Source organism: Piliocolobus tephrosceles, chromosome 9, assembly GCF_002776525.5.
Source record: "Piliocolobus tephrosceles isolate RC106 chromosome 9, ASM277652v3, whole genome shotgun sequence".
NCBI lineage: Eukaryota > Metazoa > Chordata > Mammalia > Primates > Cercopithecidae > Piliocolobus > Piliocolobus tephrosceles.
In genome coordinates this window covers 25,664,801-25,690,671 of record NC_045442.1, presented here as the reverse complement: position 1 = coordinate 25,690,671, position 25,871 = coordinate 25,664,801, and the positions used below count along the sequence as shown (strand labels likewise).

Here is a 25,871-nt window from a genome sequence, read left to right as displayed (position 1 = left end):
AAATAGGAGAGCTGAGTCCCAGGGCAGATATCTGAAACATATCCCAAGAGTCTTTGTTATGCTACCTAGAGGGAAAAAGGAGACTATGTAGTAAATAAATACATTCAAATGTTATCAAAATGATTTCCAGATCTTAACAAAAACAATAAATTGGTTAAAAAATGAGCAAGATTGTGAGATATTGGTTCACTCAAATATTGGCAGCAAAAATTGTTTCCATAATTCGAAAGGACAGTCTGACCAGGTTACAAGAGCCATAAAAATAGCTTTGAGGGCCGGGCGCGGTGGTTCATGCCTGTAATCCCAACACTTTGGGAGGCCAACGTGGGCAGATCACAAGGTCAGGAGATCGAGACCATCCTGGCTAACATGGTGAAATCCCGTCTCTACTAAAAATATAAACAATTAGCCGGGCATGGTGGCGGATGCCTGTAGTCCCAGCTACTCCAGAGGCTGAGGAGAATGGCATGAACCTGGGAGGCGGAGCTTTCAGTGAGCAGAGATCAGGCCACTGAACTCCAACCTGGGTGACAGAGCAAGACTGTCTCAAAAAAACAAACAAAAAATACATATATCTTTGCTGAAGTTGCTTATCAGCTTAAGAAGATTTTGGGCTGAGACGATGGGGTTTTCTAAATATACAATCATGTCATCTGCAAACAGGGACAATTTGACTTCTTTTCCTAACTGAATACCCTTGATTTCTTTCTCTTGCCTGATTGCCCTAGCCAGAACTTCCAACACTATGTTGAATAGGAGTGGTGAGAGAGGGCATCCCTGTCTTGTGCCAGTTTTCAAAGGGAATTTTTCCAGTTTTTGCCCATTCAGTATGATATTAGCTGTGGGTTTGTCATAAATAGCTATTATTTTGAGGTACGTTCCATCAATACCGAATTTGTTGAGCGTTTTTAGACCATCGGGACATCCGGGACGAGGGACGTTCCTACAAGTATCCCAATGACGGAAGTCTTTTTTTTTTGTTTGTTTGTTTTTTTTTTTGAGACAGAGTCTCGCTTTGTCGCCCAGGCTGCGGTGTGGTGGTGTGATCTTTGCTTAGCGCAACCTCCACTTCCAGGTTTCAAGTAATTCTCATTCCTTAGCCTCTCAAGTAGCTGGGACTACAGGTGCATCAGATACCACACTGGCTAATTTTTGTATTTTTAGTAGAGACAGGGTTTCACCGTGTTGTCCGGGCTGGTCTCGAACTCCTGACCTCAGGTGATCTGCACACCTTGGCCTCCCAAAGTGTTGGGATTATAGGCGTGAGCCACTGTACCTGCCTGGAAGTCTTTTTTCACACAGAATGAGAGAGCAAACAAACATCCACGTCAAAAATTAAAGTTCCCCATTATGCTGAGTGAAATAAGCCAGACACAATAGGACAGACATTCTACAATTCTCACTTCCATGAGGTACCTAGAGTCATCAAATTCATACAGATAGAAACTAGAGACTGGCCGCGGTGGCTCGTGCCTGTGTTCCCAGCACTTTGGGAGGCCGAGCCTGGTGAATCATGAGGTCGGGAGTGCAACATCAGCGTGGCCAGCGCGGTGAAGCCCCATCTCTACTAAAAATGCAAAAAGTTGGCTGGGTGTCGTGGCGGGTGCCTGTGGTCCCAGCTACTCGGGAGGCTGAGGCAGGAGAATGGCTTGGACTGGGGAGGCGGAGTTTGCAGTGGGCCAAGATTGGGCCACAGCACTCCAGCCCGGGCAACAGAGTGAGACTCTGTCTCACACAAAAAAAGAAAAAAAACCCACGAAACTAGAGTGATGGTTGCCAGGGGAGAAGGAGTTTTTGGTTTTTTTTTTTTTTTTTTTTTTTTGAGACAGAGTCTTGCCCTGTCACCCGGGCTGGAGTGCAGTGGCACAGTCTTGGCTCACTGCAACCTCTGCCTCTCAGGTTCAAGGGATTCTCCCACCTCAGCCTCCTGAGTGGCTGGGACTACAGGGTCCTGCCACCATGCCTGGCTAATTTTTGTATTTTTGGTGGAGCTGGGGTTTTGCCATGTTGGCCGGCTGGTCTCAAACTTCTGACTTCAAGTGATCTGCCCACCTCAGCCTCCCAAAGTGCTGGGATTACAGGCATGAGCCATTGTGCCCAGCCGAGAATTGGAGTTTTTGTCTAATGGGTATAGTTTCAGTTTGGGAAGATGAAAAAGTTCTGGAGATGGGTGGTGGTGATGGTTGCACAATAATCAGAATGTACTATTTAATGCCACTGCACTGTACGCTTGAAAATGGTTAACATTTTACGTTATGTATATTTTACCACAATTAAAAAAAATAAAATTACCCCCCCAAAAAAAAACCAAAAAATACATATATATATATAGCTTTGACCCAGTAATCTACTGCTGAGAATTTTCATAAATAAAAATTAACATTAAAGCAAACAAAAAAAGTAACATCTAGTAGTTGCTCAAATGCCAGTAGGATTTTGTAAGAAATTTCAGTGTGCCAGCTTAACAGACCATTGTGTAACTGTAATAATTGAACTCTGAGTTACCATGATTATTTTTGGAGAAGTTGGTATAAAATCATCGGGGCAGAAAAAGGTCTTAGAGAAAGATCATCATAGTTTAGGATGCTCAGTATCAATTTTGGAGCTTCCCTATGCATATCCTAAGACCTGAAATCTCAACTGCTCTTTCAGACCATGCTAGAACCCAGGCTTGGTTCTCATGCTTGCCTCTCCAAAACATGCTCTTCACCAGCTTATTATCATACTGACTTTCTAAGATATCAGCAGATATATTCTTGCTGTCCTTCCAGAAGTCTAACTAATAGGACTTTTGTAATCTTCCATGTTCCTGACCTGGAGAAATTCAAATAATCTAGAATATAAATTTGTTTTTAGCAGAGTCACGCCCTGCCAATCCCAGCCACTTTTCTCCACCAGGCTTCCTGTTTGACAAAATCACTGATAAAATAAGTGTCAAAAAATGCACTAGACAGAGCCAAGTAGGCAAGGAAAACTCTACTGAATATAATTGCAATAGACGAGAGATTGAAAACTTTCTGTTAAAATGAAAGGTAGGAAAGATTTTAGGTGTTGGGGTGAGCTAGTGGAAAAGGACTAGAAGGCATTGGAGAGAAGGTTGTCTGATGCAATTAGACTTTCTGTTTGCTAATTTCTACTTATTAAAGTTAGGCTCTTACTCTCCAACAAAGACTTGGAGATAGGGATTCTATCTTTTCTTGGTGATATTTTAAAGGGATAGCTCTTCAGGTCCTTGAGAACGACATTCTTGGGTCGTACGACTGACAAAAGTCTGAAAGAAGTACATCTCAAAGGAGAAAAGAATTTACAATTGCAAATTTTCTAAGGTAGTCCAAGAAGAGGGAGGTCAGGGGCTCATCATCAGGATGATTATGCCGAAAATAATGAGGGAGAAACATGTCTAAGATTTAGTCAAGCTAAAAGAATGTTGAGCCAATCCTGGTCAGGAGAAAACAACTGTGAGAGGGCAACTGGCTGATATCACGCTTGTCTGGGAACCAGAAAAGAGTCCCATCTTCTTAGACTGCCTTGTATTCACAATGGTCAGACCATGACTGACATCAATTTAATTTTTTATATTAATGCCTGGTCAACTTCTTACCAATTACGTCTGTCACAGGTCATGTGGAAGCAGAGTCTGAGAAGCTGACAATTTTCTGGGGAGATTTCTCAGGATCAAGTCTTGTGAGGGAAGTAAGAAGTAGGGAGGTAACTGCAACCTCAATTAAAGTTTCAATCCATCAGACGGGGGAGTTTTGTATCAGTCAGAGTATCAGTCTGTCATTTATTGAATGCCCATTCTATGGGCAGTATTTTGAATGATGGCTTATTAATTTCATGCAACCCTAGCAAGTGACTATTAGCTTTTTCATTTTATAGCTGAACATACAGATCCTCAGAGTGTAATAGTGTAATGAATAATATTGGTATTATTTAAGATGTATTGATCTTTTTTGATAAGGCAGACCACCTATCTATACTATTTTATTTATCTTCAATGGACACCCATGAAAATGACGAAGCTCAGAGAAGTCAAAGGACTTTTTCAAGATTATCCAACCAGCACTTAGAAAAGGAAAAATTTAATTACTGTCAGACCCTTGTTCTGAACCCCAAGCTATACTAAAGATAGTTGACCAAACTGAGGATTAAAGAGGTAGAATCACAGGCCCAGGATCACATACATAAAAGATGTAAACCCAGCATGCTAGTCTCCAAAATACATGCTCTTATTATTAAACATGAAGGATTAATTTCACTAGGGCTGTAAATTGAGGCCTGAGGGTATTTTGATTTAAGCCAGTAATATACCTTCAGTTTCCAAAACAGAACTAGCCTTGGCCCTTGGGCATGGGAGAAAATGGACGTCACTGCATCCTGCTCAGTCACTGCTATTCACCAGGATAAATTCCCCTCTCTTTCCTGCTATTTCTGTCTCCCTTCTTTCCAGTTTCTCTTTAAAACTCCTTACCTCCACTGCACCTTCATTCTCATTATATCCCAAAGCTGCCGAGCTCTCTCTACTCTGCATCCTCCAAGCATTTACAAACTCCATTGGCACTGCATAAAGCTGCATCTATTTATGTGCTGCTCTGAGAACGTTCTTAAGTCATTTTCATGAGTGTGTGCTCTTTCATCTCAATTCAGCTTTATGTTCCTGCAAGGCAGGAAAAGAGACCTTTATGGTTTTTGCAGTGGCTTCCACAGAGCCTGATTCAATTCTTGCTTTTGGGGTTAACTAAATCAAACCACCCTCCTCACTCCCCTGAACATACTGATGCAAACTGCATGGTGAAGAACAGAGGACAGGGAAATCAGAAGAGAAAGTGGGCATTTGCAGATGCTGTTATTGTGGGGACAAAACAAGTATTTTCAGACAGAACACAAGAGGGAAAATGTGTCGTCAACCGGGAGGAGTCAGACATCGTCTCAGAGGGGTGTATGGTAGTGAGATAATCCTTCCATTTGAAGGGTAGAGGACATGCCAGGGCAGATATGGTGAAGATAGCATCTGTGTTGAACTGTAAAGGATGGTAATAATTGGGAATTTACAATTATTCCCACCAAGGGGTGGACATTGGGATAGATTGAACAACGGAAACAATGGTTTCCTTAGAGTAATTGCAGTCAGACATGAGAAAGAGTAATGGTCTGTATAGCTGAGCTCTCGGGTGCAGCAATGTGTGCAGAGGAGAAATAATATTTGAAACAGAAATACAGTCTCGATAGAGGAGAGTTTGAATATCAGGAGTTTAAAATCTAATCTGTAGACAATGGGGAACCATAGGAGTTCTTCGTGTTAAAGAGTGATGTGTGCAGTGCTTTGCCATCAATAATAGATTTTGGGGGACATATGCAGACAAGGAGACTAGTTAGGAAATTATTCTAGTAGACCAGAAAGAAGGAACAAAGGTATAAACTGAGGTTAAGAGTGGTGTGGAGGGAAAGGAGAGGATTTGTGAGGGCTCCACAGAGGACAAACGCACAGGACCAACCACAGATTTTTACATGGGGCTGGGAAGAGGGAAGAATAAGTGCAGGGCTGAAATCTCTAATCTGGTAAATGAGAATAGTGATAACTATTTTGTGGGTGCTCACTCTGTCCCAGGCACTGTGCAAAGCATAGGGTGCATGCCTTAGCTCACTGAATCTTTGTAACAACTGCTTTAAAGTTGTTAGAAGCTATGAAGGTATGTACTTCTATAAACCTCATTTTATAGTTACAGTAACCAAGGCAACAAAAGGTAAAATAACTTGCTCAAGTACACTCAGCTAGCATGTAAGAGAGCTAGGATGACAAACCGATGAGGTCTGACTGCTCAGCACAGACCATGAAGCTTAACCATTAGGCTCTACTGTAGTGTTGAACATAGAAACAATAAAAACAGAGACCACAGCGAGTGAGGGTGGGCAAGTAAAGGGTGAGAGGATGAAAGTATCCCAAGAAACATCAATGGAGATAAGAGGAGACTGTGGGGAGCATGAGTTTACATTCGACTCAACAAGAAAGACAGTGAGGAAATAGTTCCATTTATTGAATGGTAACTGCCAAAAACTGCTCAAGATACTCTAGATACAGTTTTGTTAAACCTTTCTAAGTATATTGTGTGGTAGATGCTATTATTACGGTGCCCTTTTAGAAGATGAAGGAATTGAAGATCAGAGTAATCCAGTAACTTGCCTAAGATCACACAGATTCTATGCAAGAAAAGAATTGAACCCAGGGCTCTATGTTAAAGCCTACATAAATAACCATGACACACACTATGCCCAATATAACAAAGGCTTGATGTCAACAAGGACTCAGGAATGGCCATTTATGTGGTCAATAAAACATAAGATTGACTATATAATTTATTCACCAATCTGATAAATTGTTTAGAATTTAAAAACAGGGGCCTATTAATAAGTGCCAGAATGACAGGCATATGCTGTCACTATCCCAGGTGAATTAAGATGTATTGATGCCCCAGCAGGAGGATCTGGGCATCCTTCAAAAGAACAGTATCAGTAGAACCTTGAGAGTGGAGGCCAGATAGCAGTGGGTTGAGAAGAAAATTGGAGATTAGTGAAAAAAAGTTAAGAATTACTTGGATTCTTCAAACAGTGTGAAGAAATAAAAAAACTAAGTAGAGGGGAACCCTGGGCCTGTCCGACCGTGGGCTGGGCTAGCACAATGACACATTATGGGCACTCAATAAATACCTAATGATACACTAGCAGGGATGAGGAAAGAGGCTGCTCTGTTAGTTTTGCTTTGTGTTCATTTATCTTGTTTATTTTCTAAGACAGAGGGATATTGAGCATATTTGTGGGCAGAGGGGAGGATCTAGTGAAAAAAAGATGATGTAAATGTGAGGGGAAAATAAAACAAGAAGGGTTGGGGAGTTCCACATGTTCAAGAAAAGGAATTTGTCTTAGAAAAAGAGGAAAAAAAATTCTTAAAGAAATAATGCAATGTCTTGGATATGTACAAGTATAAAGGAGACAGTTATCCATTAAGAAGTGCTCAGATCCCTGGGTGAGGATGAAGTGATGGCAACATCCATCTAAGTCTTGCTCACTGAGTGTAAATCACATGTCTGCTAAGCACCCTGCACCTGAGTATGCATCTTAAGGTAAGTCAGGTCCTTCCTGGTAGAGACAACTCAAGTACAGTGGCGATCCCAGGCTAAGAAAGCCTGCAGCATGACAAGGTCCCAGGATGCAGCTGGGGAAACCTGGACTCAGTTCCCAGTTGGATCCCTGATTTGCTGCGTAACTTTGAACAAGGCAGTTTTCTTCTCAGCTCTTCAGTTTCCTCATCTGTCAAAAGGGAAACTGAACCAGTTCAGTGGTTTACAAATGCCCATAGGTCCATATGGGGCTGTGATGGCATATCTTTTTAAAAATTGTAATAGAAGAATAGTACAGCAAAATGGACACCTAAAAGTGTACAACTTGCTTAATTTACATAAAATGAAAAGATATATGTCATATCATCTGTAACACACACAAAATTACTGGGACCCTAGAAATGCCCCCTCCCTTACTTCCTTCCATACACTCTCCCATCTACTACTTGATAACATCCCACTACCCTGACTTCTATGAACAGAAATTAGCTTCACCTCTTTATCTTATTTTTATAAATTGAACCATACAGTTTGGGTCATCTTGTGTCTGGCTTATTTCACTCAGCATTGTTTGTGAGATTTATTCATATTGCAGAGTATAATGCTGTATATTATATTCTATTGTATAGTATTGTAGAGTTCAATGACATGTTTTGAAAATTAGGTAAAGTTTAAAATGAAGTATATTTTATTGAACCATACAGTTTGGGTCATCTTGTGTCTGGCTTATTTCACTCAGCATTGTTTGTGAGATTTATTCATATTGCAGATTATAATGCTGTATGTTATATTCTATTGTATAGTATTATAGAGTTCAATGACATGTTTTGAAAAGTTTAAAATGAAGTATATTTTATTTAAAGGTAAATTTATTCAAAATAAATTATTTTGATTTTGGATTATATTCTTTCATCCTTTTTGTGATAAAAATGTTCTTTGAAATCCCTTGTTAACTGCTGGAAGTTTCATTTTGTCATTGTATTTACTTTTTGTCTTAATTTTAATTTGCTAACTTAGCAAATTCAGCTCCATATTTTATCATTCTAAAAAATTTGACTGGGCCATGAAGTCCCCAAGCTTAGTTTCAATGGGAGTAGAAGGTCCCTAGATTTCTTGGCTCTTTTTACAAGCCAGCTTAAGCTTCTGGTCTTTGGTTACAGCCTCCTTCGATAAACAGCTCAAGTGCACAAATTCTAAGAGGTGGCCAGAAAAGCCACAAAGACCAATTATTAATTATTGATTCATCCTGAGGGGGATATTGGGAGGGGAAGGCTTTTTGTTAATGCTCATAATTCACATGCATAAATAGCAAATAACCGTATCAATTCCTTCAATATTAGACCAGTTTAGGTCTCACCAGAAGCCCTTTAAGAATTGCCAGAAAGCCTGGACTAGAAGACGACATGTGATCCTCACACAGGAAAGGACGAGAGAACAGAGATATCAAGCATAAGAGTGTGCTTCAGATACTGTGCCCCAGTGGAATTCTGGCAAGGGGAAGATATTCCGTGGGCTGGTGGTCCTCTAAGAAAGCCTCATTACCAGAAGTAGACTTTAAAGAGAATGTAGGGACCCCTAGCAGGCACTCAACTAGCAAATATGATTTATTTAATCCTTTGGAAAACAGGATAAAATCAACCACTCTACTCATGGTTGAAATACTATGTATTGTTGGAGAAAAAGATCACATATATGCTCGTATACACCAAGAAAAGGAAAAAAAAAAAAACAACAAAAAAAGATTCCTCTTTCAGTTCTTGAGAGATAATTGTCTGATTGAAGTAATGGGATCCGTGATGGAATCTTCCATCAAGATCTATTGAAGAGAGGAGCTTCCTGCTGGCAGAATTTGCTTCCCCACAAGAGTGCAATTACATATTCAGCCTCTTTCCCAGAAGAAAGCAATTATGGGACAATTTTACTTTTAAATAAAATCAATTTGAGCTTGTTTTGCATTAGTAGCTACAAAAAGCAGCAGCACCTGAATTAGACAATACATAGTTATCCTTTTACAACTGAAGTAAGATGCATTGTAAATGCCGGTTTTCAGAAACCTGTGTGTTATATAAGGCAATACACACACAGTTGTTGTTTTTACACTTGCTTAAAGAAAACTTTTGTTTGTTTCTGCCTGGTAAGCATTCAACACCTCCTTATCTCTGTTTTTATAGCATTTCCATCCTTGTTTTATTTTTTCAGTACTTTGAATCTTGAAGCTAAGACATGTATGAATCACATTGTCCTTTTGTAGAATCTTAGCTGTGGCTCCTGCTGCCCCATCCCCTGGGATAATAACGTTCTGTAAAAATCTCTTCCTACCATTAAAATACACGTATTTATGATGTATTTCTATATACATAAAATATACATATAGTGTACATATATACATAAAATACATATGTGTGTGTATGTAAATACATACATTTAAAAGGTGGGAAGAGATTTTTAGTTATATCATTAGCCTAGGGGACGGGGCTAATATACATTTATATATTTTTATACATAAATCTTTAAATATTGATATATATTTACATGTAAATATGTATTGATATATACTTATATGTAAATCTTTACATATTGATATTTATATATAAATCCTTGATATATATTTATATATAAATATATATATTTGTTTATATATAAATCTTTATATATTTGTATATATATATCTTATATTGCTCATTTGTTAGTATCATTTTACTTTGAGACAATTGATGAATAATTGCATATTAAAGGTATACCATATATTTTCATGCACATATATATCACCATATAAAGGTAAACATACAAGGTGATGGGTATGCTAATTAGCTTGATTACACATTTTATATTTGATAAAGTATAATTGGTTTCTGTGGCTTGCAAACAAGAACAGTTTCTGAGGCATAGGGCATGTGACCAATATACACCAAATACATCTTATTTTTTCAAAGACAACCCATTTTCTTTTTTATATTTCCATATTATAAATAGCATAAAGCAGATGTATAGCTTTAAAACAATGAGTTGTTCCTGCCTGACATTGCCAAAGGCAGGAAAAACAGTTAGATGACCTCACAGCCCCAGCGTTCAAAGCTAAGTATGATGTTTCCTGAGGAGAGACAAACATCTTAAAATCCCCTAGAGTCAGAATGGTTTCGAACAGAGTTTTGATATTGAAAAACGAGAATAGAAATAACTTTGATGTGTTTCTGCTGTAGAATTTTCTATTACCAATGTCATTATTGTAATTTCTACAGCAACGGAGAGAATGTTTTTTAGTTAATGAACATTGTCTTCACATGGCAATGTAGGGGCCATGTCTTCTAATTAGCATCAGATCTAACTCATACACTTGCTCTCTAATCCCAAATGCCATCAAGGAGAGAGTGGAGCCCAAGAGAAGGGAGGGAATACAGATGTGTGTTTCTCTTTATTCTCCCAGGACATTTCATCCACTGGGGCCCAGACTCACCCCACCTTTTGCCATTGGACACTTGATGTTGTGTACCTTAAACTCTATCTCAACCCCTGAGAAGCCCTAAACAACTTCCTGAATGATTTTGTGCGACTGCACTTAGTTTACCTCATAACAGAACCAAGATGCCTCTTCTTCTAACGCCTCTAGCTCATCTGAAGAGTCTGTCTGAATCTGAAAATGACCAAAGTCTAACTGAGGAAGGCTTCCATTGGAGAGACGCAGAGAAGCCCGTGGAGTCAGTCTCCTGGGAGTTGAATATTGCCTGTGCCACACAATAACTATTACATCTCTGAGTCCCTTAATTTCTGTCTCAAGTTTCCCCAGCTCTATATGTAAAACAGAGCTATTAACAGCACCCACATAATAGGTCTGATGTGAGTGGTAAATCAAATGCCAAATGTTTAGCCCTTAGAAGAGAGCTTGGCACATTAAAAACTATTCAGTAAATATTCATTAATATGTTGCTTTAACACATGACCTTTGTGATCCCAAAATCCATACTCTCTCATCCCACTCGGTCAGTACCTCTGCCCTCTCAGGGAACCATAAGGTGTCTGGGCAGGAAATCAAAGCTGGATCTTAGGCACAGAGGATAATTTAGCAGATTGGTTCCCAAGCCTGATGATTAATAAGGCAAAGGTCCTTTCTTAGACATGGACACAGGGGAGTAACAGGAATTTCTTGGCAAAAATAAAATTCAGAATCAGCTCATCACTCAGCTATGGAAGGCTAATTCTTCTTGACTGAGAAATACTTCCCCACCGCCCCATGGTTTTCATCGTGTAAGGGACAATCCAGATCCCTGTGGTGTCATCATTTTATCAAACACTTTGGGGACACTCATCTTTGCAGTGGCCTTCATCATCTGTTAAAGGTACTTTTGGGGTTTTTGTTTTTTTAGATGAAGAGTGTGTATGTGTGTATATATATTCATCTGTGAAAGTACTTTTAAGGTTTTTAAGATGAAGAGTATGTACGTGTGTATATGAATATATACACACACATATATATGAATATACACACATATATATGAATTTTATATATATATTCATATACAGGTTAACGTTATTTGGAGTCAAGTGTAGGTCTCAATCTGGGGATTATTTTTGGTTTAAAATGAAAAATAGCCATGAAATGACATTATTGATTTTCTTCTAATGCCCGTAAACTGCCATTAAAAGTATAAATGCCAAATATTAACCTCATTTTCCTCACTCTATTAAAAACTATAAGGGATTGAAATAATGGAATATTAATTTGTCCCTCGGTAGTGCACAAGCCCTGAAGAAACATAAAAAGCAAAACATGCAATGAATACCTTTAATTGTAGTATTTAAAATCTCACTGACTGTCCCCACATCATTTATGGCCAGTGTAATTAAACAATATCCTAATTCAGCATAAAGAGACTCTAGGGACCATATTTTATCCCTTCAAATTGCAAGTGTGAAAGGAAGCCTTATTTCTCAAAAGCCTTTGTCCTTGTGATGTTTTGACAACTTGGAAGACCTCGTGGGTGTCTCAGAGTTCTTTTCTGGTCACCTAGATCAAAGAGGACAGCATTTACCTGCTTTAACGGAGGAGACCATTCACCATACACTATTTAGCAACCCTTTATTCACGAACTCCAAATTCTGATTCTGTACTGTGTCAACCTGATAACCTTTATTTCTGTAGGAAAATGGTTCCTGGTTCCAAGGAGCCAGGTTTCAGCTACACTCACCAATCACAAGTATTTCGTGGAGTACTGGTGAAATTTTCTATAATAAGCAGAACTTTTATATTGTAATGGCTTATTAATTCAGGATGCATCTGATAATTTATGGTATATAGCAGTCACTATTAGCCACATGTTAGTTATAGTGCTATTGTATGAAAACTTTCTATAGAAAGCTGCTGGAAAAAGCAAAACAGTGCCATTATGAAAGCTTCTTAGTTTCAATGAAATATGAGTGTATATAGCTAACATGTATTGATCATTTTCTATGGGGTGGTGCAGCAGTTATCTATTAGCATGTTAATGCTGTGTAACCAACTACCACAAAACCTGTGTCATACAATAGTCAATATTTATTATTTCTCATGAGTCTATGGGATAATTGAGCAATTCTGCTAAACTAGGCCAGACTTAGCCGGGCTCACTATGGGTCTTCAGTTAGCTACAGGTTGCATACGTGTTTTTGCTGATCTTGGTTGGGGGCTCCAGCATGTTTTGAAGTCGGTTGGCTCTAGGCTAATTGTATGGGACACCTTTGCGATCTTCTTGTGATCTTTAATTCTCAGGCAGGTTAGCCTAGGCTTGTACTTATGGTAGCAGAATTCCAAGAGAAGGTGGGCTGATACAAGTAGGCTTTTAAGCTTCTGCATGAATAATACCTACTAACTTCCTACTGGCCAAAGCTAGTCACTTGCTTGGGACCAGAGTGAGCTTTAGAAACAAAACTCAAAATATTTTCAGCTCTTTCTCTGAGCTTTCTTTGCCAGAGTATAACACTTAGTTGGAGATGAACATCAACTGCCCTCTTTAGGTAGGGCAATCATTTTGATCCTGCCTGCCTAACTTGTGAACCTTACCTACCTGACATTTGTGGCTTTATAGACTATGATTATTTAACTCTTAATATCTACACCTTTAACTATTATTGTAATTAACAACTATAGTAGAGCTTTGAAAATAGCCAAACATACCTTCCTCTCAAACCCACTCATCTTCCAAAGAGTCAAAAATACTAGAGCTATTGTTAAAAGTCTGTCCAATTGCTCATGTAGAATCCACATGGGAATTCCATTTCATTTCCCAAAACTGGAAACTTACCAATTGTTGAAGAACAAGACTGAAATATTGCTTAAGATCGGTGATTACAATCTCAGTTCCATTTAAATAACACATCACAATTTTCTACTCTGAATCAATCTAATAAAGGATGGCTGATAATTGAAGTCAGAATTCTTAGTGCTACACAGGTACTAATTATCTGTCTTGTACATAATACTTTAAGAGAAAGTTCAAGTAGTGAGACAAAGTAATAGAATCTACTAATCTGGATTTATTAATATTTTATAACTCTAGCCTAATGGCCATTTATCCAAATATTTTACAAATTATTTATATGGAAGGAAGGAAGGGGGCTGGGCGCGGTGGCTCACGCCTGTAATCCCAGCACTCTGCAAGGCCGAGGCAGGTGGATCACCTGAGCTCAGGAGTTCAAGAACAGCCTGACCAACATGGTGAAACCCGTCTCTACTAAAAATACAAAAATTAGCTGGGTGTGGTGTCACACACCTGTAATCCCAGCCCCTCAAGAGGCTGAGGCAGGAGAATCACTTGAAACCCAGAGATGGAGGTAGCAATGAGCCGAGATCTGCCACTGCACTCCAGCCTGGGTTACAGAGCAAGATTTTGTCTCAATAAATAAATAAATAAATTAATTAATTAATTAAATAAATAAGGGGGAGTGGGGGTGCTGGGCACAGTGCCTCATGCCTGTAATCCCAGCGCTTTGGGAGGCCGAGGTGGGCAGATCACAAGCTCAGGAGATCAAGACCATCCTGGCTAACAGGGTGAAAATCCCGTCTCTACTAAAAATACAAATTATTTGGGCGTGGTGGCAGGCGGGCGCCTGTAGTCCCAGCTACTCCGGAGGCTGAGGCAGGAGAATGGTGTGAACCCGGGAGGCGGAGCTTGCAGAGATCGTGTCACTGCACCCCAGCCTGGGCCACAGAGCGCGAGACTCCGTCTCAAAAAAAAAAAAAAAAAAGAAAATGAAGTACTTTTTTTTAATGGTACTTTTTTATTCCTGAATCATCTCTTTGGGATCTTGAGTATTACAATTTTATTGTGATTTTCTGTTATCATTGGTTTGTCTCGTCTAGATTGGTGGGGACCAGTTTGCTCCAGGTTTGCTGCGGCTGTTGAATCCCGTGATTCCTGACAAAATGGCGGTCACAGATGAGATTTCTTTCCACGTCAGTTTGCCAGATCTCTGCCTACAAAGTGTGGTCAAAGTAAGAGTAGTAGGAGTTTGTCTTTTTCCCTTTCTAAATTTGAATTAGCAGGAAAAAACGTGTATGAACTAGTTCTTGTACACACGCATACAGCAACTTTTTTTTTTTTTTTTTTTTTGGCGCAGTGTGAGTACTCTTGTTTTCTGACCCCTTCCCTCCTAGAGACGGTTTTTTTTTTCTTTTTCTTTTATTTCATGTGTCATAAAGAGGAGAATCAGACGGTAAAGAACATAGGCGTAAAGCTTATATATAAGATTATTTGAGCTGGCCTCCCAGCCAGGTAAGTTCACAGTTCTCACTAGAGTGATGTCTGTTTAGACAAACTTTGCTGTAGGTCTCTGAGACAAAAAAAAAAAAAAAAAAAAAAAAAAGTATGAGGTTCTCCTTCTGTCTTATGTCCTGAGAATCCGGCCATTTGACCACTGCGAACACTGTCTTCGGTCTCTGCCAATCGGCAGGCAAGTGTGCCAGCTTGCATCAGACAGCCCATTGAATAGGCTGAAAGTTGCAGACACAAAGACACAAGCAGCAGTATCTGTTCAGTGCTCATGACAGTGCTCAAGTGAGTTTGTCTTAATGAGAGGTCCCAATCCATAAGGGCCTTTGTTGTCTCAACCTTCAACCGCTTGATAAACACTGAGAAAGTCCAGTCCCAGTAGTGCCTTATTGGTGTCACCAATGACACATAATGGTTCAGGGACTGGAGGCACCCCAATTTTCTGTGAGAGACCAGAGATACCATTTTCACAAATACTGTTCTTACCACCTCTGGCAATGAAGGTTTTTGCTTTCTTAGTTTATCTCTGACAGCAAAGTTTTTAGATCATGGGAGCTGCATTCTCTGTACTCACTTTAGGAACACCATTTCCATCATGGTATTCTAAACCTGGAAAGTATTTTCATGAAAAGTCTTATTGCTTTGAGTTGCTTCTAGAATAAGTAAGTTGGTTATATTTGAAAAAATTTTAGAGAGCTCTCATCCTAAACAACTGTCTTATTGGTACCTATGGAAAAATCAAATTGAAATGAAGACACAAAGAACTGTAACAGATTGCCTTAGAGACTTCCTTAGCAATATTAAAAAAGGAGAATACAGATTTAGAACAAGTTAAAATTCTTTAAACTGACCATAAATTCCCCTTCTCTGCCCTCATACTTCCTTATGTCCAGGTCCCTGATCCTCTAACAGCTCATTTGGATCTTTGGGTCTCTAATTGAAAATCCATCTTCTCCAAATTCAGCTCAATTTCCTCAATAAATTCCTTCAGCTCAAGAGAAACATTTGTAAGAATTTATTTGAATTATGACTCTTGGCTTTGGAGTACCCATTTGTTACTCAATTCTCTTTCTCCAAAGGAGAGCTGAGATCTTGGCTTGGCCTTCTGCCTGCCAGGGGTATGTAGGTTAGGAGCTCCCAAGAATATGGTCAAAGAAATGTTGGTTGCACCCCATTTGGACGTAGTATACTAACTGTTGCCAGCTCACAGAGACATTGTCTAAGTCTTCTATATGTCTGAGTGACTCTAGCTCTTGAAAGAACTCTATTATTTTACTTTCGCTTTGAAGATGACTGATGCATCTGTGGTGCAGCCATAAAAGGCTTATTAGTTTTAGAATTGAGTCACCTGTTAAGGTATATCTTTTGTTTTAGAACTTTGGTTTATATTCAGAGTGTAACAACTTTTTTAGGCTTTCTCTCCTAAGCTAAAGTGGAACTATATGCATAGAAAGAAAAAAAAGTTTATTAAAACATTCCAAAGATGAACAGTTCCAAATATAGAATAAAGGAATCTTTTGATTTCCATCTTAGTGGGAAATCTTCTCCCTGATGTAAAGGAGCAAGCTGAAGATAATGCAGGATGGATGAGTCAAACCCTTGATACTATTTAGGTTGCAACCCAATTCTTTGAAGAATTAAAAACAAGTGTTTTACAAATTGAGTCTTTACAAAAATAGAAATGTGCCTCTAGAAGAAATTCAAACTCACCTTTCCTTCTTAATTCCCAAACCTCATCTATGTATCTCAAGAAGCTTGTTGATACTTTAGAAAATCAAGACATTGAAAATGGAACTGTCCTTTAATTAAGAAAAGAAGGAAAAGTTTAAATAGTAATTACCCTAGACATCTGATAATAGGCAAATATGCCTCCAAAACTTCTTGGTAAATGTGCATTCTTCCTCTGTGCCCTTGAGATGTAAATTTTCTACCGTGTCTTATCCAAGAACCATTACTTTTGAAATGCAATTTAAGAAAGATAATTCTCAGATAAAACAAAGGAAAGGAAAGAAAATAAAGGAGGGAGGGAGGGAAGGAGGGAGGGAAGGAGGGAGGGAAGGAGGGAGGGAAGGAGGGAGGGAAGGAGGGAGGGAAGGAGGGAGAGGGAAGGAGGGAGGGAGGGAAGGAGGGAGGGAGGGAGGGAGAGGGAAGGAAGGAGGGAGGGAAGGAAGGAGGGAGGGAAGGAAGGAAGGAGACGACTGTTTGGAAACCAGCAAATGAAAACTCTTAAAAAGTTTTAACCATCTGAGCAGGTAACCATACTTTGTTCAATATGCCAGATTCAGTAAGTTTTGAATGACTATAGCTGCCATGGGGCAAAAGTTTAGAGTGAAAGCTGAGATATCTCTTCTGTTTATGGATGTCTACATAGGTATATATGTTATGTAATATGTTTTTCTACCTCCAAATGACCTCTACTTAATTGACTTAAGGAAAAGTAAGTGTTTAAAAAATTATTCTCTCAGAAAAATAGAACTCAAATGTTTCTCCAATTCATGTTAGCTTAGTAAACTTTGGTAAATAAAAATGTCATTGGTTTAATTAAAACATGTCTTTAGAGTTGTTAGCATTAAATATAATGCAGACAACTTTTATTTTCATTGGATGTTTAAAATCCTAAGATAATTGGTTCAACCTAAGAACAAATGCACAAGAGAAAGTGCAGTGTCCATTACTTTTTGTATATAAAGCACAGCCAAAAAACAAAAGCCCAATTATTTAACTTTTTATATTCTTGATTTTGTGATACTTGCCTAAATGCATGTGCTACAAATATAGCTGACAGGAAAATATCTTGAGATGACTAGCTTTTGTCTAATGTATCATTTAACTTTCATAAATAATCTAAGCATAATTGCAAGGAACAAGTGAGTGAAATAAATGTAAGTAGAATAAAAGTTTACAAACTTTTAGACAATAATGTTATGTCTACTTAAAATGCTTTCCCAGTCTCTTTGGTAACTATACCCTTAGATGATGGATATTAATTGAATGTGTATGTCATTTCCAAATAAAGTAAAATACTGAAATATTAATTGCTGAACATAAGTTTCAGTTTATTTTGGCTTCTTGGAGTTTATAAAAAGAAGAAATCATTCAGTCTCTTAGTAAATATGCTGTTTCATATTCAACTGTTCTAAGGAAGCATGTGTTCCTAGAAATTATGAAATGTGTATTCAGACCATTTAAAATTTCTTGTTCCTAGGTTTTCACAGGAAATTGTGTTACTAAGACTTAAAATTCCAATCTATAAATCAAACTCCTAGTAATAAGGAAAGGAAGTGTATACAAAATGTACAAGGAAAGTAACATGTAAGGTATGAGGATGAGATTTTTTGCTGAGAAAAAAAATGTCTGTCTAGGTAAGATTTTGGAAGGTTATTTAAGAATGAATAAGGAAGAATGAATAAAAACTGAATGGATATAGAAAATTTGAAGGAGTAATAAAGGGAAAGAAATTTGAGTGGTCAAACTGATTAAAATGGAATGAATTCACAAGTTTTTTAAAATAGCAATTAATTTATTATTTTGATATTAAAGTATAGTGATGCAAAACTAGAATTCGTCATCCCTTTTAAAAGCAAGATATTCTTGGAATATCGATAAAATATGGTAAGTAAAATTTCTTTACCTTTTGATTGTTCTTGAGGGTGGGGGAGATTCTGCGTTTTGTCAAAATAACTGTTTCATGTTTTAATTATTATATCTTTGATTACTTATGACAATCAGATCTTCTCAATGTTAAAAGAGCTGTTTTTTTCTATAGCTATGTTAATTTTCTGTATTTGCCTTTGAAATCTTGTGTCATTTGATTTAATTTCATTTTATCTACAACTACGTTAATTTTCTGTATTTGCCTTTGAAATCTTGTGTGTTTGATTTTATTTCAAAGTGTTCTGTGATCCTATTTCATCAAATATTTTAAACCTTTTGATATTTTTGAGAAACTCCCAATAATTCAGTTTTAAATTAAGTCTTTCTTGACCTTGAATTAGTTTGAGATTTTCTAAACAGGCTTCAGAGATTTGCCAAGATAATTTTTTTCTTTTCTTATAAAAGAGACATATTAGGCTAATTAGGTTTATCTGATATGTTAAATTATATCGGAGGAATTGTCAAGTAAGAAATGATGCTTGACTAATACTATATCTAGAAAACACCATGCTCTCAGCCCTAAAGCTTCTTAAGCTGGTAAGCAACTTCAGCAAAGTCTCAAGATACGAAATAAACGTGCAAAAAATACAAGCATTCATTTACACCAACAACAGACAAGCAGAGAACCAAATCATGCATGAACTCCCATTCACAGTTGCTACAACGAGAATAAAATACCTAGGAATAAAACTAATGAGGGAAGTAAAGGACCTCTTCAGAGAGAACTACAAACCACTGCTCAAGGAAATCAGAGGACACAAACAAATAGAAAAACATTCTATCCTCACAGATAGAATCAATATTGTGAAAATGGCCATATTGGCCAAAGAAATTTACAGATTCAAGCTACTCCCATTAAACTACCATTGACATTCTTCAAAGAAATTCGTATGGAACCAAAAAGGAGCCTGTATAGCCAAGATAATCCTAAGCAAAATGAACAAAGCTGGAGGCATCAGCTACCTGACTTCAAACTATACTACAAGGCTACAGTAACCAAAAAAGCATGGTACTGGTATAAAAACAGACACATAGACCAATGGAACAGGATAGAGAACTCAGAAATAGGACCACACATCTATAAACATCTGATTTTCAACAAACCTGACAAAAGCAATGGAGAAAGGATTCCCTGTTTAATACATGAAACTGGGAGAAGTGACTAGCCATATGAAGAAAATTGAAACTGGACCCCTTTCCTTCCTTACACGGTATACAAAAACTTACTCAAGATGGATTAAAGACTTAGATGTAAAACCCAAACTATAAAAACTCTAGAAGAAAATCTAGGAAATACCATTCAGGACATAGGCACAAACAAAGATTTCATGACAGAAACATCAAAAGAAATTGCAGCAAAAGAAAAAATTGACAAATGGGATCTAATTAAACTAAAGAGTTTCTGCAGAGCAAAAGAAACTGTCATCAATAGAGAACAGAAAACCTACAGAATGGGAGAACGTTTTTCCAATCTATCCATCTGACAAAGGTCTAATATCCAGAGTCTACAAGTAACTTAAATTTCCAAGAAAAAAAACAACCCCATTAAAAAGTGGGCCAAGAACATGAACAGACATTTCTCAAAATAAGACATTTATGCCACCGACAAACATGAAAAAAAGCTCATCATGGATCATTAGAGAAATACAAATCTAAATCACAATGAGATACCATCTCACACCAGTTAGAATAGTGATTATTGATTTTTTTTTTTTTATTTTAAGACAGTCTTGCTGTGTCACCAGGTTGGAGTGCAGTGGTGCAATCTTGGCTCGCTGCAACCCTCCACACCTCCCACGTTCAAGCGATTCTCCTGCCTCAGCCTCCCGAGTAGCTTGGACTACGGGTGCACACTACCACGCTCAGCTAATTTATTTTTAGTAGAGATGGGGTTTCACCATGTTGGCCAGGATGGTCTCTATCTCTTGACGTCATGATCTGCCTGCCTTGGCCTCACAAAGTGCTGGGATTACAGGCATGAGCCACCGCCCCTGGCCAGTGATTATTAAAAAGTCAAGAAACAACAGATGCTGGAGAGGCTGTGGAGAAATGGGAATGCTTTTACACTGTTGCTGGGAATGTAAATTAGTTCAACCATTGTGGAAGACAGTGTGGCGATTCCTCAAAGACCTAGAACCAGAAATGCCATTTGACCCATCAATCTCATCACTGGGTGTATATATACCCAAAGAAATCCAAATAATTCTATTATAAAGATACATACACATGTGTGTTCATTGTACCACCATTCACAATAGCCAAGACATGGAATCAATGCCCATCAATGATAGCCTAAAGAAAATGTGGTATATATACACACCATGGGATACTGTGGGCCATAAAAAAAAAAAAAAAATGAGGTTATGTCCTTTGCAGGGACATGGATGTAGCTGGAAGCCATTATTCTCAGCAAACTAATGCAGAAACAGAAAACCAAACACATGTTCTCATAACTGGGAGCTCAACAATGAGAACCCATGGTCACAGGGAGGAGAACAAAACACACTGGGGCCTGTCGGTGGGAGGGGTTAGGCGGATGGAGAACATCAGGAAACATAGGTAGTGCATGCTGGGCTTAATAACTAGGTGATGGGTTGACAGGTACAGAAAACCACCATGGCACACATTCACCTACGTAACAAACCTGCACATCCTGCACATGTACCCCAGAGTTTAAAATAACAAAATAGAAAATTAAAACTGGAAAAATATTTAACCTTCTTTGAGTTATATGGATATACATTATTAATATGTGTTCCAGAAATTTTATAAAATTCCTAGAAAACTGGTAAGTCCTGGTAAATCAGTCATAATCAGTTATTTTTAAATATTATATGTTAGAGATAACCCAATTTTATTGTCAATTACATTTTAATAAACTCTCAGATCTTTAACCATGTCTATTTTTAAAGTCTTTTGTCATCCACAGACATTAAGTATCTAAAATCCAAAAGTGCTTTATCTTCAAGAAAATTCGTGGAAAAGGCAAGTACAGATTCCTGATAACTTTAAGATCATACCATCGGACTGGGTTCGACTATCCAGTGCTCTAGTGAAGACAGACAGGTTCATGAAGCTGTTAACTCCACATCAAGTAAAACAAGAATTACAAGGGTCTCAACGAACTGACGATGAAAATTGTTTAATTACTGTTTTGTTTGAAACATTGCTTGTTCTTTCAATATTTATTTTTCCAGATTTAAGAAAACCCTTTTTTTCTTTTATTTAAGCTATCTATACCATATAGCAATTTGGTAGAGTACAATTTTGTGAACAAAAATGGAAACATTTACTTTTCCCCAAACTTGATCTCTCCAGAATTTGGACACTCTTCAAGAATATTCTTTTTATTCTGCTCCCAATGGCAATACAGGCATTTGCATAAGCTTAAAAACTTGTTCTTGTAACAAAGCACAATTGGAAACAGTGGTTATACTACCAAGGCTTTGACTGTGATGTCACTTTCTGATATGAACAAACAACTTTAAGGAACTAGGGTTGACTTCATAGGGCCATATGGGAAATAAATAGTGTGGTACCTTGAGTACATGATTCACATGGTTGCTTGACAGATCGGAAAGGAATGTCAGTTTCTGCCAGGCCCAGGAACCTCAGGATACTTGAGGAATTACAAAGAGGAATTCACCCGTATCTATAGGTATTACAGGCAAAGTTTGATGGCGAGTCCTTGGTTTGACTTTTTAGTTCCGAGAAGCTTTTAAAAGCCCAATCTGAAATTTCTTACTAAAAGTTCTAGCAAAGCAAACTTAAAAGAGCCCAGGAAGAGGCAGAGCAAGGTGACTGAATAGAACCCTACAGTGATCATACCCTTGCGGAAACACCAAATTTAACAACTATCCACACAAGAAAGCATCTTCATAGGAACTAAAAAATCGGGTGAACAGTCACAGAACTTGGATTTAACATCATAGCAAAGAAAGAGGCTCTGAAGAGGGTAGGAAAGAGTCTACCTGTCAACACCACTCTTTTCCCATCCCCCAGCAGTACATCATGGCATGGAGTGAGAATCTGTGCATTTGGGAGGAGAGCAGAGTGGTTATGTGATTTTGCATTGGAACTCAATGCCACCCTGTCACAGTAGAAAACATCACAGGGCAGAACTGGGCTGTACCCATGGAGGGAGTATGTAGGCCAGCACTAACCAGAGGGGAATCATCCATCCCAGTGATCAAAACCTGAGTTTTAGCATGCCCCACTAGCATGGACTAAAGTGCTGTAAGGTCTTAAATAGGCTTGAAAGACAGTCCAGACCACAGGGACAGAAATTCCTGGGGAAGTTTTGGTGCTGTGCTGTACTCAGAGCCAGCTGACCTGGGGTACATATGACCCAGTGAAACAACAACTGAGGTAATAACCAAGGAAGAGTTGTAATACCCCTCGCCCAACCCGAGGTAACAGAGCTCACAGCTCCAGGAAGGAGTCCTTCTGCTTGAGGAAAGGAGAGGAAAGAGTAAAGAGGACTTATTCCTGCAACTTGGATACGAGTTCAGTCAGTCAAAGCACCAAGCAGGGTCCTAAAGTTGCCATTCCAGGCCATAGCTCCTGGATAACATTTCTGGACCCATTTTGGCCAAAAGGGAACCCACTGCCCTGAAGATAAGGATACAGTCCTGCCAGAATTTGCTACCTGCTGAATAAAGAGCCCTTAGGCATTAAATGTCAGTAATAGACAAGCAGCAGTTGCCACAGACCTGGGGCAAGTCCCAGTATTGTGCTGGCTTCAGGTGTGACCTAGCACATTCCCAGCTGTGGTGGCCATGGGGAGAGACTCCTGCTTGATGAAGAGAGTATGAAAGGTATTGTCTTGCAACTTGGGTACCAGTTGAGCCCACAGTAAAATAAAGCAATAAGCAGACTCCTGAAGTCCAAGTTTCAGGTCTTAGCTCTTTGGAGGGCATTTCTTGACCTACCCTGAGCCAGAAGGGAACTCACTGCCTTGAATGAGGTGAACCAGGCCTGGAAAGACCTATCACTTGCTGAATAAAGGGTGTTTGGGCCTTCAAAATCCAAACAAACAAAAAAACCCAGCAGCACCCTGATTGTAATTGCTATGAGCCTCCAGCAGTGGTAGTCATGAGCAGTGACTTCTGCTTAACGGAGAGGGAAAAATAAATAGGACTTTGTCTTGCAACCTGGATACCAGCTCTGCCCCAGTAAAATATAAAATACAAAACAGGTTCCTAAAGCTCCTGATCCCTGCTCTAGCTCCTGGATGCCATTTCTAGACCTACCCTGGGCCAGAAGGGAACTGGCTGCACTAAAAAGAAAGACCCAGTGCTGGCAAGATACATTATTTGCTGACTACAGAGTCTTGGGTCTTAGAATAAACATAAGTGGCAGTGAAGAAATAGGCATGCCAGGCCTTGGGCAAGGACCGGTACTGTGCTGGCTTCAGTTGTTACCCAGCACAGTCCCAGTAGTAGTGGCCATAGGAATGCCTGAGTCACCCTTCCCTCAACTCCAGGCAATTCAGCACAGAGTGGGAGAGGCTCTGTTCAGGTGGAAAATAAGGGAAAACAAGAAAGACTCTGCCTGGAAATCCAGGGAATTCTCCACAATCTTACCCAAGACTACCAAGGCAATAACTAAGTCTGTAAAACTTACAGCATTATGGGGCCTGTAGTGCCCTCGAATGCACAAATGGGTGCAGTGACCACAGATTTAGATCACAACACTCAATTCCCTTTAATACTTGGAAAGCCTACTCAAGAGGAATGGGTATAAATAAGCCCAGACTGCAAAGGACACAATAAATACATGATTTTCGATGCCCAGACATCAGTGAACAAACACAAACATCAAGACCATACAGGAAGAAGATTTCACAAAATGAACTAAATGAGACACTGATGATCAATTCCAGAGTAACGGAAGTATGTGAATTTTCAGACAGGTAATTAAAAGTAGCTTTATTGAGGAATTTCAATAAAATCCAAGATAACACAGAGGAGGAGTTCAGAATCATATGAGATAAATTTTACAACGACAGTGAAATAATTGAAAATAATTAAGCAGAGATTCTGGAGCTGAAAAATTCAATTGACAAACTGAAGAATACACCAGTCTCTCAAGAGCAGAACTGAATGAGTGAAATAATTATTGAGCTTGAAGACAAGCTATTTGAAAATAGAATAGTCAAAAGAAAAAATAAAAATTAATAAAGCATGCCTATAAGATCTAGAGAATAGCCTCAAAAAGGCACATCTAAGAGTTATTGGTCTTAAAGAGCAGGTAGAGAAAGAGACTGAGGTAAGAAAGTTATTCAAAAAGATAATAACATAGAACTTTCCAAACCTAGAGAAAGATATCAATATTCAAGTACAAAATAATTATAGAAAACCATGCAGATTTAAACCAAATAGACTACCTTGAGACATTTAATAATCAGACTATCAATGGTTAAGAATAAAGAATCCTAAAAACATTGAGAAAAAAGAAAAAAGAACCACACACACATAAAGGACCTCCAATATGTCTGGCAGCAGATTTTTCACTGGATATTTTACAGACCAGGAGAAAGTAGCATGATATATTTAAAATGCTGAAGGAAAATATTTATCTTTGAATATTATATACAGTGAAAATACCCTTCAAACATGAAAAAGATTTTCCCAAACAAAAGCTGAGGAATTTTGTCAACACCAGACATATCCTACAAGAAATATTAGAGGTAGTTATTTAATCAGAAAGAATAGGACATTAAAAACCAAGATATCATCTGAAGGTACAAAACACAGGTAAAAGTAAGTACACACACAAATACAGAATATTGTAACACTGTAATTGTGGTTTGTGAACTACTCAATATCTTGAGTAGGAAAAGAAGTCTATCAAAAATAAACTTTTTAGACATAGACAGTATAAAATATAAACACAAATTTTAAAAAGTATGAGGTGAAGATAAAGTGTAGAGTTGTTTTAGTTGTCTTGTGTGTTTTTGCAATAACATTTAAGTTATCAGTTTAAAATAGGTAATAATGTTAATTGCGATCCTTATGATAACCTTAGATCAAAAAACCAACAACAGATACACACACAAAAAAATGAGGTAAGAAATTAAAACATATCACTAGAGAAAATCACTTTCACAGTAAGGAAAATAGAATAGAAGGAAGAACGATAAGACCACAAAATAGCCAGAAAAGAAATAACAAAATGACAGTAGTTTACTTATCAATAGTAATATTGAATGTAAATGGCATAAACTCTCCAATGCAAAGACAAAGAGTGATTAAATGGATTAAAAAACAAGACCCAGTGATCTCTTGCCAGTAAGAAACACAATTCACCTATAAAGATACACAGACTAAATATAAAGAGATGAAAAAAGATAATCCAT

At 38.2% G+C, this 25,871-nt stretch overlaps 1 long non-coding RNA gene across 1 annotated transcript in view; it reads right to left on the bottom strand.

The window, feature by feature from the left end:
- Positions 1-14,389: 14,389 nt before the first annotated feature.
- Positions 14,390-25,871, bottom strand: part of LOC111538725 — a 196,523-nt gene continuing 185,041 nt past the window's right edge. The window contains exon 5 of the long non-coding RNA XR_004229141.1: positions 14,390-14,562. This is a non-coding gene — a long non-coding RNA (uncharacterized LOC111538725). The remainder of the gene's footprint in view (positions 14,563-25,871) is intronic.